At 41.5% G+C, this 19,104-nt stretch overlaps 1 protein-coding gene across 1 annotated transcript in view; it reads left to right on the plus strand.

The window, feature by feature from the left end:
• The window catches only part of LOC125453243 (cilium assembly protein DZIP1-like), a 100,569-nt gene that overhangs the window by 74,297 nt on the left and 7,168 nt on the right, over positions 1-19,104 (plus strand). The window lies entirely within an intron of this gene.

Genomic DNA, 19,104 nt, shown 5'->3' on the forward strand with positions numbered 1-19,104 from the left:
CAGTTCATTCCACATGCAAGCCACTCCCTCAGTGAAAAAGTTGCCCCCATGTAAAAATGTGCTCCCTAGTTTTGAAAAATTGGCTACATTTCTTTGTAGTATTTGATTGCAGATACTAGTTATCTATTCATTCCTAAGCTGCCTCCAATGTATTACACTGATAACTTTGCACCCCGTAAAATTTATCAAGGTTTTTTCAGAAGAAAATAACTAACTCCTGGAGACAGAAATTGAGATTATACAAAAAGCACGGCTGATACGCAGACAATTCTTGCTTCAATGGCAAGAAAATCTCCAATGTTCAACACAGACATGGCAAAAGACTACATGTTACCTCTCTGAACTCCCATGTCTTTAAGCTGCACACGTACTGTATTAACTTTATTAATTTGAATTCTGTATATTGTGCCATGTTCAGGTTGCATATTTCACAAACTATTACGATCACAGAGCAAAAGCAATGACTGTTAATCCTAAGTAAAGACTGTCTAGTCCTTTAGAATTTGCTCACATGCTTTGAATGATATGCTTTCACAATGAAACTGCAGCAATCAGATGAGTTCTGAATTGGATTTTAAGAAAAGTGAGTAAAATAATCACTATAGCTCGTGTTCTGTCTCCCTCTTTTCATTTAATTTTAATCTCGGCATATTAGAAATTACTTTTGCCTGAGGTGGAAAATCATTGCTCCTTTAGGAGAGAAATACTACAGTAATTACAATTGATTGTGAAATCAGTTAACCATATAAAAACATTAACATGTTATAATCATGAATTCTTGATAATAAGCTGATACATTTTGAAATCTACGCCAGATTAGAATTAAATCATAACATTAACATAGGGCATTTATATATAAAGGTTCCTTGTTGACCAAAGAATCTTAAGTTTGGTGTATAAATCTACCATCATTATTTAATCTCCATGTGTAGGTAAACTGTGCTAACATGGAACAGATATCACTGTAACTAAAACAGAAGAAAATGAGGAGAATTTGGTCTGTTATGAACTGAGGGAATTTGGAAAGTGGTCTTTATATTCCTGAATGTGTGCACATCTCCAGTGATGCTTCTTATTTTAATGGGAATAGGGGAAAAAATGTTCCCTGAATAAATGAAAACATTTAATAACCAATGATTTATTTATTTATAAAATGCACTGATTTATTAGGTAAGCAAAATGATACGCAATATATACCTACTCGGTATTACGACAAGCATATTAAATAAACAACATCCACTGCTCTACTTCCTCAAACTCTCATTATCTATCTTTTTACCACCTAGGTTGCTGCTTCCATTCTCACTTTTCTTTTCACTAAGCCAAATCAAACCATATCAAGTATTTCACACCTATCCAAATATTTTTCCCCTTGACTTAGCATTGGCTATGTGATTATTTGACCTGTTTTCTCTTGCAGTCACTGTTCAGCTCTTAAGCCTACCATGTACTGGTATTTGTATTTTAGGCCATGTTTAAGGCCAACACTACCACTCAGTAGAGCACTGTACATGCATTTGTACATTTAGAGAGTTTTGTTAGATGGTGAGATTACAGCATGCATCCAGGAAACTTTTCTAATTGAACTGACTACGTGTTTCAGTTCCAATTGGAATTTATAATTTTATTAATTCACAGATTAACAGATTTGTCAAATTGTATAAATTAAATAATTAGCTCAGCCACATAGCCAGTCAGCAAGTACTTTGTTGTGCAGCAAAATTCAGTTCACTGGCTTCAAATTTCAGATCCTATACGTTGTTGAAAGCCAGAAATGGCAGGTCAATACAAAAGCAGGGAAGATACACAGGAACTTTCTGAATTACTGATCAGACCTCAATTGAGGTATTATTATCATTCGTACATGCATTCATGCATGGACATATTGACAACTCTGTGCTTGTGTAAATAGCTCCTGGCAATCATCTTTAATGCTGACGTGTGTCGGAAATGAATGTATTTTTCAAAAACTGCTCTTTTCATCTTTTTGGTTTACTCAACTAAAGGCCACGGTGTGGGAGGAGAGATTGAGAATGGGAAGATAGCACACAGTAAAAAATAGCAGTCAACTGGGACACCTTATTTCAAAGCTAGACAAGTGCATTATCTCAGACATAGGTTTGCAGATATTCTGAGTAAGATATTTACTTTCAGGATCAAAGAAAGGCAATAAACAAAATTCAGCATAAAAGATCAGACAACAAGAGAGACCACATTGCACCAACCATTACAAAAACAAAGCTGTATCCCAGATATGCAACAGAAATGGATAGATGATTGAAAGCAAAGATATCCCAAGAAGATCAGCAGAAAGAACACCAGTCTAAGAAATAGCAATAAGAGACAGTACCGAGCTCATGCCAAGAAAAAAAGAACACAGATGAAATGAAAACCAATTATAATGGAGAAAAATATTATGAAGACTGTTCATGAAGCAGAAAGGAACACAGAGAAGGTAGGATGGAGAACAATATCAACAGCTTGCATTTATATATCACCTTTAATGTCATTGGCGCTCGTTAATGAGTATGATTGTCCATTCAGGAAATTCTGCATGACTGGTCAGAACTTTAATGAAGCAAAACATCTCAAGACACATCAAGGTGAGCAAATGAGATGCAATTATCAGGGAGGTGATGTTTTAGTGGCATTGCCAATGGACTGTTAATCCAGAAACCCGGATAATGTTCTGGAGACCTGCGTTTGAATCTAGCCACAGCAGGTGGTGGAAATTGAATTCAATAAATATTTGGAATTAAGAGTCTAGTGTTGACTGTGAATCCATTTTTGATGTTAGGAAAAGCCCATCTGGTTTAATCATGTCCTTTAGGGAAGGAAACTGCCACCCTTAGCTGGTCTGGCCTACATGTGACTCCAGACCCACAGCAATATGGTTGACTCTTAACTGCCCTTTGGGCAATTAGGGATGGGAATATGTGCTGCCTAGCCAGTGATGCCCTCAATCTGTAAAGGAATAAAAAAACTTTATAGTCATTAAAACAGAAATATTATTTTCACAAAATTTATAATTTAAGAAAATTTAGACCGTTTCATTTTCCTCCTTTTTTACAATGATTTCAGGTTAAAGCATTTGGTAAGACTATTACTGGCAATGATAGAATGAAGTTCTTAAAAACAGTCTCATATTTCTTATTTATAATGTGAAACAGCCCATTGAAGTCTAACATACAAACTAGAAATGATATCCAATAGTCTTATGATAACTTCCTTCAAAGTACTCTGGGGTTGGATCAGATAGATCCTCAGGTCTCAAAGGGAATACAATTTGGCTTTCTGTGGATGGTTTGGTAGGTTTCATCTTTTTCACATTGGTTTGTTCTAGATTGCTCTGAATGGACTGGTTCGGCTGTTTACCTAACTTCTCTCAAGTATAGAACTCCAAGAGGACAATGACACTTTGGTGGATAGGTGGTAAATGCAGTTCAGTGTAGAAAAACATGAAATGATGTTCTTTGGTCAGAAGGGCATTGAAAGACAATATAAAATAAGGACTGTAATTCTAAAGAGGATGCTGGAAAAGAGAGACTTTGGTGTATGTGTGTGCTGATCTTTGAAGGTGGGAGAGCAAGTAGAGAGAGCATACTGGGTCCTCAGCTTTATTAATAGGGACATAGAGTATAAGAGTACAAGAGTACAAGCTACTTGTTAGAGCTCAGCTGGAGTATTTGAACACTGGTGAGTGCAGTATTATAAGAAAGATGCATTGGAGACAGCGCAGAAATGATTTACGAGAGTGGCTGTAGGAAACATCTGTACTGAGGAGCAGTTGAGGAAGTTGGGAGTGTTCTTCTTGGACAGCAGAAGGCAGAGAAGAGATTTGATAGAGGTTTTTAAAATCATGAGTGTGCTGGATAGAGTAGGTGGAAAAAGCTGTTCTTGCTTGTTAAAGAAACAAGAACACAAGGGTATAGATTTAAACTGATGTGTAGACAAAGCAAGTGTAATCTGAGAAAAAAAACATTTTTACTCAGTGAGTAGCGATGCACTGCCTGGAAAATTAGTAGAGGCAAATTGAATTGATGCACTCAAGGGCATTGAATGACTATATGTTAGAAATGGCTTGCAAGGTTATGGGGAAAAACAGCAAGAGATTGACACTAGGTAATAATCGATTTGAAGAACCAGTGCAGATACAGTAGGCTGAATGACCTCCTTTGACACAACAATTCTGTGGCTCAGTGACATTGTCTATAATTCAGTTGCAAAAGAAACAATTTGAATTAAAACTTGAAAAGCAATAAAAATTTTAAAAGTAAAAAGTGAAACAACTTGCATTCTCATGAGAGGAAAACAAGAGAAATAAAACCTGAATTAAAATTTGAATGACTAAGAAGGTCAGTTAGAGCAGTTAGTACTCCCTTATCTTATCAGGTTACTGCGGTATTCTGAAAGGCGCATTGTCTACTATCTTCCTTTGCAGCAGTCTGAGGGTTAGTGATTTATGTAGCTCTAGCAGAATTAATAAAGTTCGCAGCCTAGAAGCCATTTTGTTGCTAATTTGCATCGAGAAGCCATCTTGTGCCTGTATCCAAGTTTCTTATTTATTACTACATTTGCCACAATGGTCCTTCGCCTTGGATTGACCCCATTACATCATGCTAGTCCTTAGTTCTATATTACATGCTTTAATTAACCTAATTAAGCTGCCTTTAATAGCTAACCTAGGTGTCCTACCTTTGTTTTACACTCCCTTCACCTATGCTCAAGCACTTCATTCTGTTAAGGTACAGCATTCTATTGATTATTGTAACACTCCATAAATAAGTACATCATTCTGCTGATCACTAAGATTTAACCCTTTGTCTGCCCCTATAATTTTAATTTCCATCATTCCTCCCTTTGAGACCTTTCTGGTCTCGCTGAAAGGAAGCAACCAATAAGTGCAGAACTCCTGTGTGCCAATGAAAACCTTTATAGAACCCAACACGGGCCAAGTGAATTTTGAGGTCCGATGCTTAAAGGGTTCTTCCCCTGATCCTGGAGTCCCCTGGGCCAAAAACCTGTCCCCCAAAAGCTAGCACAGGGAAAAAGACCCACAGACCCTCACAATCTAAGGCCCGCGCATCCCGCAGAAGCGACTTTGGTGTCTTCTTTCGAGCATGCCTCCTGCGCTGTGTGAGATGCCGGATTATAGCAGTAGAGTGGTACAACGCTGTCAAAGGAGGGGACGCATCCGGGGGGTTGGCAGAAGAACCAAGAGTTTCCATGTGGTAATGCACACTAGAAGAGACTTAAGAAAAGGTAAAGCACAACAAAAAACAAAAGCAATGTACGTATTGTAGTACAATACCTACAATAATTCCAACCTTGGCAAACCGAGCCCCCCATCCCCCTAATACGCGATCCAACCAATCAAAAACCTGATGGCCAAAACCTGCATTGTCCTTAAGGTCCTGCCTTAACCTCTTCAGTTTCTCCATCGCCTTAGTAAAAGACCCCTTTGAACTGGTATCATTAGATATAAAGGTGCGACAGTGCTCCCCAAGCATTACACATACACCTCCTTTCTCAGCTAGCATCCAATGCAGAACCTGTCTGTTTTGCCATGTCATTTTGGTAGTTAATAAATCTCTGTTGGTTGTAATAGATGTAATTAATCCACTCAGTATTTTTGCTAACTCCTATCCAAACCTATGTTTGATCCTTAAAGTTTGCAGATCTAACTTAACCACTTTTTGTACAAAGGCAGACCCATTGTCTGAACTGATTTCAGACGGTATGCCAAACCTTGGGATAACTTCATTCATCAGAAATTTTACCACTGTTCCTGCTCCCAAATCTTTGGATGGAGTTGCTTCCACCCATCTGCTGAACCTGTCAGTTACCACTAACAGAGATAATGGGAACTGCAGATGCTGGAGAATTCCAAGATAATAAAATGTGAGGCTGGATGAACACAGCAGGCCAAGCAGCATCTCAGGAGCACAAAAGCTGACGTTTCGGGCCTAGACCCTTCATCAGAGAGGGGGATGGGGAGAGGGAACTGGAATAAATCGGGAGAGAGGGGGAGGCGGACCGAAGATGGAGAGTAAAGAAGATAGGTGGAGAGAGTATAGGTGGGGAGGTAGGGAGGGGATAGGTCAGTCCAGGGAAGACAGACAGGTCAAGGAGGTGGGATGAGGTTAGTAGGTAGATGGGGGTGCGGCTTGGGGTGGGAGGAAGGGATGGGTGAGAGGAAGAACCGGTTAGGGAGGCAGAGACAGGTTGGACTGGTATTGGGATGCAGTGGGTGGGGGGGAAGAGCTGGGCTGGTTGTGCGGTGCAGTGGGGGGAGGGGACGAACTGGGCTGGTTTAGGGATGCAGTAGGGGAAGGGGAGATTTTGAAACTGGTGAAGTCCACATTGATACCATTAGGCTGCAGGGTTCCCAGGTGGAATATGAGTTGCTGTTCCTGCATTAAGCAGAGGTTCACCTGCACATCTGCCAACGTGGTATACTGCATCCACTGTACCCAGTGTGGCATCCTCTACATTGGGGAAACCAAGCGGAGGCTTGGAGACCGCTTTGCAGAACACCTCCGCTCAGTTCGCAACAAACAACTGCACCTCCCAGTCGCAAACCATTTCCACTCCCCCTCCCATTCTCTAGATGACATGTCCATCATGGGCCTCCTGCACTGCCACAATGATGCCACCCGAAGGTTGCAGGAACAGCAACTCGTATTCCACCTGGGAACCCTGCAGCCTAATGGTATCAATGTGGTCTTCACCAGTTTCAAAATCTCCCCTTCCCCTACTGCATCCCTAAACCAACCCAGTTCGCCCCCTCCCCCCACTGCACCACACAACCAGCCCAGCTCTTCCCCCCCCACCCACTGCATCCCAATACCAGTCCAACCTGTCTCTGCCTCCCTAACCGGTTCTTCCTCTCACCCATCCCTTCCTCCCACCCCAAGCCGCACCCCCAGCTACCTACTAACCTCATCCCACCTCCTTGACCTGTCCGTCTTCCCTGGACTGACCTATCCCCTCCCTACCTCCCCACCTATACTCTCTCCACCTATCTTCTTTACTCTCCATCTTCGGTCCGCCTCCCCCTCTCTCCCTATTTATCCCAGTTACCACTAACATGTATTTTTTCCCTCTCACCTTCTTTATTTCTACCTTCTTTGGGTTCTCTACCATATCAATGTGTACTTTAATTTTAACATAACCGTCATCCCCATATTTCCTAACTCCTGTTGCTATTATTCGTCAATCCCTAACTGTTCCTGCATGCTTAGTCATGGGCCCGAGGTCTTTAGATTGGTGCCCCTAATTTACGAGTAGTATCACATGGGGTGCGGCACCTGGCACATTGTACCATTTTTTCCAAAAATTTGTTCTTCCTAACTTGTAGCACTGCTGCCTGTTTTCCTATCATTATAGCTTTGCCCACTAAATGCTGTGGTCATATCAGTGGCATGAGTGACACTTCATTGTAAATACAGTATCACATTTGTAAATATATATAGGTAGTTTGAATCATCATCTGTTTGATTGATTTGTCATTTAAGCTCAGTTACAAGACTGAATTAAGAATAATTCATTAATAAAGGATAAATTAACTTTCCCTAATGGAATATGATGTTGGAACTCTTTCCGAAGGAGTGCCCATTTTTTCGTATCACGTGGTGACATTTCATGTTATCATTGTCGAATGTGGGAGCATCAGATGTTGTGAAGCTTGCAAACAATTGTTAACTTTTAATAAAAAGAAAGAGCAAACAATAAAGCTGCATTTACATTTGAGATTTAAAAGAGGCTGAATGAAGTAGTTACAAACTTGAAGTCAATGAATGATGTCTTCATCTAACTCAGATCAATTAGGAAAACGTGTTAATGAAGTCCTCTCTGCCTCGCTATATCCACAATACACTGTTCTATTGTGGTAAGTCATGTTTCTGCTCCTCAATGTTCGCATCTTCCTCAAAAGACTACACTTCCCCAGCTCTTCAGCAGCTATCACTTCTCTGCTTTTTTTACATAGCACAGCATACTAAGAATACAGCACATTCCATCTGGGTTGTGCCACAAGTTACCACAGATTTATCCAAACATCAGAACCTCATCTTCAGGATGTGTACCATCTGCTCTACTAAGGCTGTTGTGGAAGATGCTTGGCCTGTGTCAGGAGGTTATGCAACAGAGTCACCAGCCATACAAAGAACAATAGAACACAGCAACAGGCTCATCAGCTGACACGTTTCGCCCTTCACTTACAGGATCTATATCCCACTATTCCCTTCTTATTCATGTATTTGTCCAAGTGTTTCTCGATTTGCTGCTGATGCGTCCGCTTCCAGCGCTTTTCTGGCACACTCATCACCCATTGTGTAAAAAACCTGCCTTGCATGTCTCTTTTGAACTCTTGCCCCCCCCCCCCCCCCCCCCAACTGTGCTTTGAATCTGTAGTCCCTAGTAATTGACCCCCTTCCTGGGAAAAGACCCCATACTTTCTGCTCTTTCCATGCCCTTCACAGTCTCATGAACTACTATCCTCTGAAAATCCTCCTCACTATCTGCAGTTCTACCAATCTTTGTATCATCTACAAATGTACTAATTAGATCTGCCACATTTTCCTCCAAATCTTTAATGTAGACAGTTGAGGTCTCAACACTGATCCCTGTGGAACACAGCTAGTCACAACGCTCCATTTTTCTACTGCTACCCTCTTCTATGATTAGAGTCACCAATGTCTCCTCATAGCCATTTTGTAAAACCTCCATCCCTTTGAATGCAATGTTAATCTGAGATTGTCAGGGATGTGACATGGCAGCCTCCAGGATACCTGGCACAGACTTCTAATATATGGTAATGATGATCAAAAGTGATCTGGACATCGCCTTTCAAATAGATTCAGCCATGTTATGGTGATCTCAAAAGTTTAACTGGTCTGTGCACCTGGTAGAAGCCGGCAAAGAACAAAGAAAATTACAGCACAGGAACAGGCCCTTCGGCCCTCCAAGCTTGCACTGATCAAGATCCTCTGTCTAACCTGTCATCTATTTTCTAAGGGTCTGTGTCCATTTGCTCCCTGCCCATCCATGTACCTGTCCAAATATATCTTAAAAGATGCTAATGTGTCTGCGTCTACCACCTCCACTGGCAACGCGTTTCAGGCACCCACCACCCTCTGTGTAAAGAGGGCAATGTTGGTAAAGCTGACTGCCAGGGCTTATCTCATCATGAAGAAACAAGATGAAATTATATGATCTTGCAAAAATTGCTTCAGTAACAGCATTGTGTGGATCTAGATTTGAGAGGGTACCTCTGAACCCTTGGCAGCAGTCAGTTTAAAAAAAATACTGCTGTCACCTGACCATCCTGTCACTACTACTATGGCTTTAATCTAGAGTTGTCCATCTTTATGGTGATTGACCCTCTGCATCTGAGCTCCATTTCTCAACACTTGACTTCTCCAATTTTCTTAATATGCGTGCCTCCTGATAATGCCCCCAAACTTTTAGTGCCCAATTCCCAGGACCACCCTTTGACTGATTCTGTATAACTCCCCAGCTGACTTATCTGGAAATCTCCAGACGACTTGGCCTTGACCCTGGCCCAATCTCTGACTGCAAGGTTGCAGATGCCAGACCCTGATGCAGCAAGACCCTGACTGACCAAACCCTTAGACTGAGATCAAATGATGTTTTGACTGACTGTGGTGATATCCTTAGGATATCCTTAGGCCCCCTTCACTGGACTAAGGACCACTGCCCTTTGACTTTCAGACATGCCCATTTGGTTGAAGCACATGAAGTGTGTTTGCTATGTAACTACGCTGGCACATGCAGTAAGTATGACATTTCTCTGGCATGGTACAGTGCAGTAACACATCCAGCTCCTTGACTGTACTCCTGACAATCATGACAAATTACATGTCGTTTATCTGCACTAGAAGTCAAGGTAACGCTAACCTATTGTGAATCAGTAAGTTCTGAATGAATAGGCAGTGTATCAAAAGCCTAGGAAAGTTTGAGGTACTGTGATTGCTTCAGTGAGTGCTAAGAAAGCAAGTTAAGTTAATGGGAGAAGCAAGAAAGGGAGTAGGGATAAAAGTACCTACAAGTCATTCTTCTATTATGGGCAAATTATTGGAGAGGATTCTGAGAGGTAGTATTTATGATTATTTGGAAAAGCATAGTTTGATTCAAGATAGCATGGCTTTGTGGGAGACAGGTCATGTCTTACAAGTCTTATCAAATTCTTTGAGGATGTGACAAAACAGATTGATAAAGGTAGAGCAGTGGATGTGGCGTATGTGGATTTTAGCAAGGTGTTTGATAAGGTTCCCCATGGTAGGCTCATTCAAAAATCAGGAGACATTCGATTCAGGGAAATTTGGCTGTCTGGATATAGAATTGGCTCTCCAGTAGAAGACAGAGGGTGGTAGTAGACAGAAAGTATTCAACCTGGAGCTTGGTGACCAGTGGTGTTCTTCTGGGATCTGTTCTGGGACCTCTGCTCTTTGTGACCTTTATAAATGACTTGGATGAGGAAGTGGAAGGGTGGGTTAGTAACTATACCAATGACACAAAAGTTGGTGGAGTTGTGGATAGTGCGGAGGGCTGTTGTGGGTTGCAATGGGACATTGACGGGATGCAGAGCTGGGCAAAGAAGTGGCAGATGGAGTTCAACCCAACAAAATTCAGTAATTCATTTTGGATGGTCGAATTTGAATGCAGAACACAGGGTTAATGGCAGGATTCTTGGCAGTGTGGAGGAACAGAGGGATCTTGAGGTCCACATCGATAGATCCCTCAAAGTTGCCACCCAAGTTGGTAGGGATGTTAAGAAGGCATGTAGTGTGTTGGCTTTCATTTGCAAGAGGCTTGAGTTTAAGAGCTGCAATGTTATGCTGCACCTCTGTAAAACCCCGTTTAGACCATACTTGGAATATTATGTTCAGTTCTAGTTGCCTCATTATAGGAAGGATGTGGAAGCTTTTGACAGGGTGCAGAGGATATTTGGCAGGCTTTTGCCTGGACTGGAGGGCAGGTCTTATATGGAAAGGTTGAGGGAGCTAGGGCTTTTCTCATTAGAGTGAATTGGGATGACAGGTGACTTGATAAAGGTGTACAAAATGATGAAAGGCATAGATAGCCAGAGACTTTTTCCCAGGACGGAAATCACTATCACAAGGGAGCATAATTTTAAGGTGATAAAAACCAAAAGAACTGTGGATGCTGTAAATCAGGAACAAAAACAAAATCAAAATCTCAGCAAGTCTGGCAGCATCTGCAAAGAAGAAAAGAGAATTAACATTTTGCGTTTACTGACTAGTTCTGAGGAAGGATCACCAGACCCGAAACGTTAACTCTGTTTTTTCATTCATAGATGCTACCAGACCTGCTGAGCTCTTCCAGCAGTTTTGCTTTTGTTTCTCATTTTAAGGTGATTGGAGGAAGGTTTAGGGGAGATGTCAGAGGTAGGTTCTTTACACAGAGAGTGGAGGGTGCATGGAACGCACTGCCAATGGTGGTAGGAGAGTCAGATACATTAGTTATATTTAAGCAACTCTTGGATAGGCACATGGATGATAGTAAAATGAAGGGTTTGCAGGTTAATTTGATCTTAGAATAGGATAATAGGTTGGCACATCATTGTGGTCCGAAGGGCCTGTACTGTGCTGTATTGTTCTATGTTCTGTGTCCTTAAGATATTTTGAACAGATGAACTTGGATTAATTCATGACTTGAAAGAAGAGAATGGGGACGGTCTCCACCTGAACCGATCTGCAATCAGTGTTCTAGCGAAAAGGATAAATAGGGTGGTCAGTAGGACTTTAAACTTCTGAGTTGGGGGGAAGGGAAAGTGAAAGTGACAATGAGTATGGAGTTAAATGGAAAGATAAGCAACAGGATAGCATGTGTACAGGTGGGTTTAAGCTCGAGACAGACTAGGAATACAGCAAAAAGGAAGGATAGCTTAAGACATCTTAGGATTTCCAATATCTCTAATAATGATAAGAAAGTTAGCGTTAAGGCACTTTGTCTAAATGCTCATTGTATTCGCAACAAAGTAGATGAATTAACAGCACAAATCCTCTTGAATGATTATGATGTGGTAGGCATCACAGAGACATGGTTGCAGGGAGTTCAGGACTGGCAGTTAAACATCCAAGGATTCACAACATATCGAAAAGACAGGGAGGTGGACAGAGGGGGCGGGGTTGCCTTGTTAGTTAAGAATGAAATTAAATCTATGGCACTGAATGACATAGGGTCAGAGGATGTGGAGTTTGTGTGGGTGGAGTTGAGGAACCACAAAGGCAAAAAAACCATAATGGGAGTTATGTACAGACCTCCTAACAGTGATCAGGACCAGGGGCATGTCAGAAAGGCAAGGTCACAGTGATCATGGGGGACTTCACTATGCAGGTGGACTGGGTGAATAATGTTGCCGGTGGATCCAGAGAAAGGGAATTCATGGAATGTTTGCAGGATGGCTTTTTGGAACAGCTTGTGATGGAGCCCAGAAGGGAGCAGGCTATTCTGGACTTAGTGCTATGTAATGAGTCAGACTTTATGAAAGACCTTAAAGTAAGGGAATACTTAGCAGGCAGCAATCATAATATGGTAGAATTCAGTCTGCAGTTTGAAAGAGAGAAGGCAAAATTGGATGTAATGGTGTTACAGTTAAATAAAGGTAATTACAGGGGCATGAGAGAGGAATTGATGAAAATCGACTGGAAGCAGAGCCTAGCGTGGAAGACAGTAGAACAACAATGGCAGGTGTTTCTGGGTGTAATTGAGGACACAGTACAGAGGTTCATCCCAAAGAAAAGAAAGATTATCCGGGGTGGGATTAGACATCAACGGCTGATAAAGGAAGTCAGGAAGTATATCAAAGAAAAAGAGACAGCCTATAAAGTGGTCAAGAGCCCTGGGAAATCAGAAGATTAGGAAGGCTACAAAAACAAACAGAGGATAACAAAGAGAAATAAGGAAGGAGAGGATCAAATATGAAGGTAGGGTAGCTAGTAATATTAGAAATGATAGTAAAAGCTTCTTTCAATACATAAGAAACAAACAATTACTAATATTGACATGCTCAAGAAATTAGTGAATGGGACTGGGTTGCCATTTGCCGCATTTTAATCCTGTCTGTTATTAATGGGTCAACATTGACTCCCATTGTTTTGTGTTGTTAATTACATGATTATACCGCCTCTGGGAATTGGTTCAGCTCAGTTGGTTGGATAGTTGATTGTACCGCCTCTGGGAATCGGTTCAGCTCGATTGGCTGGATAGTTGGCTTGCAAGGCAGTATGATGCTGACTGTGGGTTAAATTTCTGCACCAGCTGAAGTTACCATGAAGGACTCTTTCTCTTAATTTCTTCCCTTGCCTGCAGCATGGTGTCTGTCAGGTTAAATCACCAGCAGTTTTCGGTTTCTATTGAGCATGCACCCATACGATCTGGTAAGACTGTGGTGACTTGATTTGACACCACTTCCTTGTCATGCTGTGTGTTTGTGCATCCACAGAGCTAACACTTAGTGTTAGAGTTCAAAGTGTTTACAGAATAAACTATTGTAATTGATGTGTTTTTCAAATTTTTTTTGTTGTTATTCTTCATTGTGTGTGAAGGAGTATTATAAGTAGGGATTTTTACTGACTTTCAATTGTTTAGAGTATGAATGCTGGAGTAGAATTTCCTATTAATTTGGTATACTACGAGGAACAGGAATTCCAAGGATACTTGTGGAACAAAATCAGGTAGTATTAGGAACTATCTATCTGGTGACTATGTTTCAGCTGGAAGACACTGATGGAGTTGTTTTACAGATTACGAAATGACTTGAGGTCAATAAAAAACAAAGAAAAAAGAAAATTACAGCACAGGAACAGGCCCTTTGGCCCTCCAAGCCTGCGCTGATCCAGATCCTCTAAAACTGTCACCTATTTTCCAATGATCTGTATCCCTCTGCTCCCTGCCCATTCATGTATCTATCTAGATACATCTTAAATGACGCTATCATGGCTGCATCTATCACCTCTGCTGGCAACACATTCCAGGTCACCACCACCCGCTGCATAAAGAACTTTCCGTGCATATCTCCCTTAAACTTCTTCCCTCTCACCTTGAAATCGTAACCCCTAGTTATTGAGTCCCCCACTCTGGAATAAGCTTCTTGCTATCCATCCTGTGTATACCTCTCATGATATTGTTGACCTCAATCAGGTCCCCCCTCAAACTCTGTCTTTCTAATTTAAATAATCCTAATCTAACTCAACCTCTTGTCATAGCTAGTGCCCGCCATACCAGACAACATCCTGGTGAGCCTCCTCTGCACCCTCTCCAAAGCATCCACATCCTTTTGGTAATGTGGCGACCAGAACTGTATGCAGTATTCCAAATATTTTTGAAACAAAGTCCAATACAACTGTAACATGACCTGCCAACTCTTGTACTCAATACCCTGTTTGATGAATGAAAGCATGCTGTATGCCTTCTTGACCACTCTATCCACCTGCATTGCTACTTTCAGGGTCTCATGGACCTGAACACCCAGATCTCTCCGTGCATCAATTTTCCCCAGGGCCTTTCCATTTACCATGTAGTTCACTCTTGAATTGGATCCTCCAAAGTGCATCACCTCGCATTTGCCTGGATTGAACACCATCTGTCAATTCTCTGCCCAACTCTCCAGTCTATCTATATTTTGCTGCATTCTCTGACAGTCCCCTTCACTATCTGCTACTCCACCAATCTTAGTGTCATATACAATCTTGCTAATCCGACTATCTATACCTTCCTTCAGATCAATTATGTATATCACAAACAACAGTGATCCCAACATGGATCCCTGTGGAACACCAGTGGTCACAGTTCTCCATTTTGAGAAACTCCCTTCCACTACAACTCTGTCTCGTTTCAAAGAGTTCAACTTGTTTGTTTTCTCTAAATATAAAAATAAATCTTTTGAGATACAAATATCTCCTCAATCTGTGATTAGATCTATGGGCTGAATCTTACTTATTGGCTAATTGTGACTTGTGCCAAAGTTTTTGGACGGACTTTCATCCCAGTGTCTAACAAGATTTTGCACCTTACGTTACAAAACATGCCTCACGAACCTCACCTATGTCATCTATCATGTTCAATTCTAAGTTACCACATGTATTCCTGGAACAACTGTCTACTGCTAGAATATTCCAGGATTGACCGTCAATCCTGGTGCACTGTTTTGCACCTGGACAAGTAATGTCAGTTAAACGATGACCTACACAGTGGGGATCCTGGCATTTGTCCCAGACATGGCAGACTAAGGAAATATTCTGTTGTGTTTTGCGGGCAAGATTCTGGGCATGAAGGTGCGCAGGCAGGATGTCTTTTTCCCCAGGACTGGAAGAGGAGGCAGCAACACCAAACTATGCTAGCCGGGTTCAAGGTTGCCACCTGGATCAGTGCACTCTCAGCAATGTAAGAATTAGGTCATCAGTCTTCATCACTTTGTGACAGAAGTGCCATTATCTCCTCTCCAATACCTCACACTCACTTTATCTCTGCCACCTCGTCCATATTTCATAAAGGCTCATGCTTTACCACTTGCCCTATTGCCCACACCATCTTCCCTCACTCACTATCACTTATCCCAACTCCCAATACCACTAAACCTGCATGCCCTCTGCATTGCCTACTCTGTCGCTAGGGACACCTCCCCAGCTGCACCAACTGTATAAGCTATGCCATCCATTTTCATCTTCCTTAATACTTGCCTATATCTTACTTCAAGAGAAAAACGGCCCACAATAGAGGAGAAAGACTGAAGATTGGTGGTGGGCTGACCAGTATTCATCTCGTCACCCCTTATGTGAAGAGCACCCTGACTCTGACTACAACAAATATCTGACTGACCATCTCCAATCCTCTGGACTGGAATTGGGGGAATGTCCTTGACTTAGTGTGACATGGCCACTGATCGAAGTCTATACCCCTTGCCTGAGGCCTGCTGACAACCATGACAAGTTTCCTGGATTATTTTTATTCATTCATGGGATGTGGAGGCTCTGGCTATGTCGGCATTTATTGCGCATCCTTAATTGCCCTTGACAGGTTGTGTGGTGAGCTTTCTCCTGAACCTCTGTGGTTCATATGCTGTAGGCAGACCCACAATATTGCTGGGGTGGAAATTTCAGGATTTTGACCCAGTGGCAGTGAAGAAAAAGCAATATATTCATTTCCAAGTCATTCTAAGTATGTTAAGTGGCTTGGTAGGTAACTTGAAGGTTGTGGTGCTTCCATATATCTGTTGCCCTTGTCCCTCAAGATATGGGTTGGGGGCTTGGAAGGTGCAGTTTCTGGAACCTTGGTGAATTTCTTGGCGTAACCATTCTGACTTCCAGTTCTCATAATCTGGCTTGTTTGGCACATTCAGTAAGATTGAAACTGAAGATTAATGAGGCAAGTTAATAAAGTGTTTAACAAGCTATAATCCATCTTAACAGGAAACTCATCTCTGCCAAAGGAGAACTTGATTCATAACTTGGCAAATGCGTGATATTGAGATAGGCCTTATCAGACTTAGAGTAATAGTGTCATACAGTAATTCAGCATGGTAATGGGCCTGTCGGCTCAAAATGCTCCATGCTGACCATGGTGCCCTCTCAGGTAGTTCCAATTGTCTGCAGTTGGTCCATATCCCTTTAAACCCTTCCCATCCATGTACCTATCCAAATGTTTTTTTAAATGTTGCTATTGTACCTGCCTCAACCACTTTCTCTGGCAGCGCATTTCATATATGCACCACTCCCTGTGTGATGAAGCTGCCCTTAGGTGCTTCTTAAATTTTTCCCCTCACACCTTAAATCTGGTGCCCTCTAGTTTTCAATTCCCCATCCCTGGGAAAAAGATAAATGCATTCATCCCATCTGTGCCCCTCATGATTTTATATACCTCAATATGGTCATTCCTCATTCTCCTACAGTTACAAGAAATACGGTCATATCCTGGCAAACTTCTTCCTATAACTCGGGCCTACAAGTTCTGGCAGCATCTTTGTAAATCTTCTTTGCACACTCTGCAGTTAAACTATTTCTTTCTTATAACAAGGTGACCAAAACAGTACATAATACTCCAAGACTTTTACAACTGTAACATTACATCCCAACTCCTAGGCTCAATGCCTTGATCAATGAAGGCCAGCATGCTAAGTGCCTTCTTCACCACCCTGTCTACCTGTGATGCTGCTTCCAACGAACTATGTAATTGTAGTCCCAGGTTCCTCTTGTTTCACAAAACTCCTTGGGACCTTATCATTTACTGTATAAGTCCTACCTTGATTTGACTGTCCAAAGTACAACACCTCATACTTATCTGTATTGAATTGCATTTACCAATGCTCAGCCTACTTTCCCATCTGATCAAGATCCCTCTGTAATTTTTGAAACTTTCCAATGATACCTCCTAATTTTGTATCATCCGCAAGCATACTAATCATGCCTTATAGATTCACAATCAGATCATTTATTTAAATAACAAATAACAAAGGTCCCAACACTATCCCACGTGGTTATACCACTAGTCACAGGCCTCCAGTCCAAGAAACAGTCTTCAACCATCACCGTCTCCTTCCTACTATTGAGTCAATTTTGAATCCAATTAACTAGCTTTCCCTGGATCCCTTGTGACCTGATCTTCATGACTGGCCTGGTATGTGGGACCTTGTTAAAGGTCTTACTAAAGTCCATATAGACAACATCCACTGCCCTAATCTCATCTATGCTATTGGCTACCTCTTTGAAAAACTCTAAAAGATTTGTCAGACATGACTTCTCGTGCACAAATCCATGCCGATTATCCCCATTCAGACCTTGACAATGCAGATGTTGGCTGATCCTGTCCCTCAGTATCCTCACCAATAACTGATATCAGGCTCATTGATCTGTTGTTCCCTAACTTGTCTTCGCTACCTTTCTTAAACAATGGAACAACATTAACCACCCTCTAGTCTTCTGGAAATTCACTAGTGGCTAAAGATGAAGTAAAAATCTCTGCAAGGGCCTCTGCAATTTCTTTGCTAGCCTCCCACAATATCTGAGGATGGAATTGATCAGGTCCAGGGGATTTATTGACCTTAATGCACTTTAAGGCTGCAAACTCCTACTCTCTGGCAATAAATATGTGGCCCAAAACATTCCCACTTGTTTCCTTTATTTCCTTAGCATATTTCACTGTAGCCCATGTTGCTGGGCACCTTATAAGATTCTGCACATATGAATTTGATGTTATGGTGCTGTGAGATCAACTTGTGAGGCAAACAATCAACACCACTCGTAGGATATGGAAATATATCCTTATAGTCACTGTTCTCATAGTTCATCGAGGCCTCTCTTCTGACTAAAGCCTTATTATGTTCTGAGCACTGATAAGATTTTTCCTTGTCTATTATACATTTTTAATCAGACATTCTGGCTGAAAACTTTGTCACAGTAAGGAGAATATTAGGGGTGCTCACCTGTGTAGCTTCTCATGATCTTATGTAATGTTATATTCAAATTTCTGGCAACAATATGGGCAAATCTTCTCCTTCCCTTCAGGTATCTTTTTAAGACTGTTAAACACAGATGGAGTCACAATGGCCAAGTTGCATAAAATGTATTTGAACGTTCATTCATTAATGTGTATCAATAATGTCTCTGCAGAGTGAAGGATGTCTCAAAAAAGCCTTAGGTTCGTCATACCGATATGGTTTCCCTTCCAAGTATGTTTTTTATGGTGCTTTTCTTTGGTATATGCAGGCTGTACTCTATCCCCAGGAAGAGACTTTTACACAAGTTGAACTGATTAAGTCTTCTTTTATGGCCTGCACATCTTTGCTAATGGTTCAATTTAAAGCATGAGTTGTACTTTTTACCTTTGAGTTTGACAGGTGTTGTAATTTAGTGGGCAGTTATGAAAATATCTGACCATGATGGAACTCAAGATTGCTGAGATCTCCTTGTCTGTAACTTGCACTGGTTGGGCAAGCTGTGCTTACAACTTGAGTCTACCTGGTCAAGCCTATTCCAATACATTTTCCTCACACACACATACGTTACAAGCCTTTCCTTTCTCTTGTCTTTCCTCACTTTCACTCTAACCTCTGCCACTCAG

This window comes from Stegostoma tigrinum, chromosome 6 (genome assembly GCF_030684315.1).
Source record: "Stegostoma tigrinum isolate sSteTig4 chromosome 6, sSteTig4.hap1, whole genome shotgun sequence".
NCBI lineage: Eukaryota > Metazoa > Chordata > Chondrichthyes > Orectolobiformes > Stegostomatidae > Stegostoma > Stegostoma tigrinum.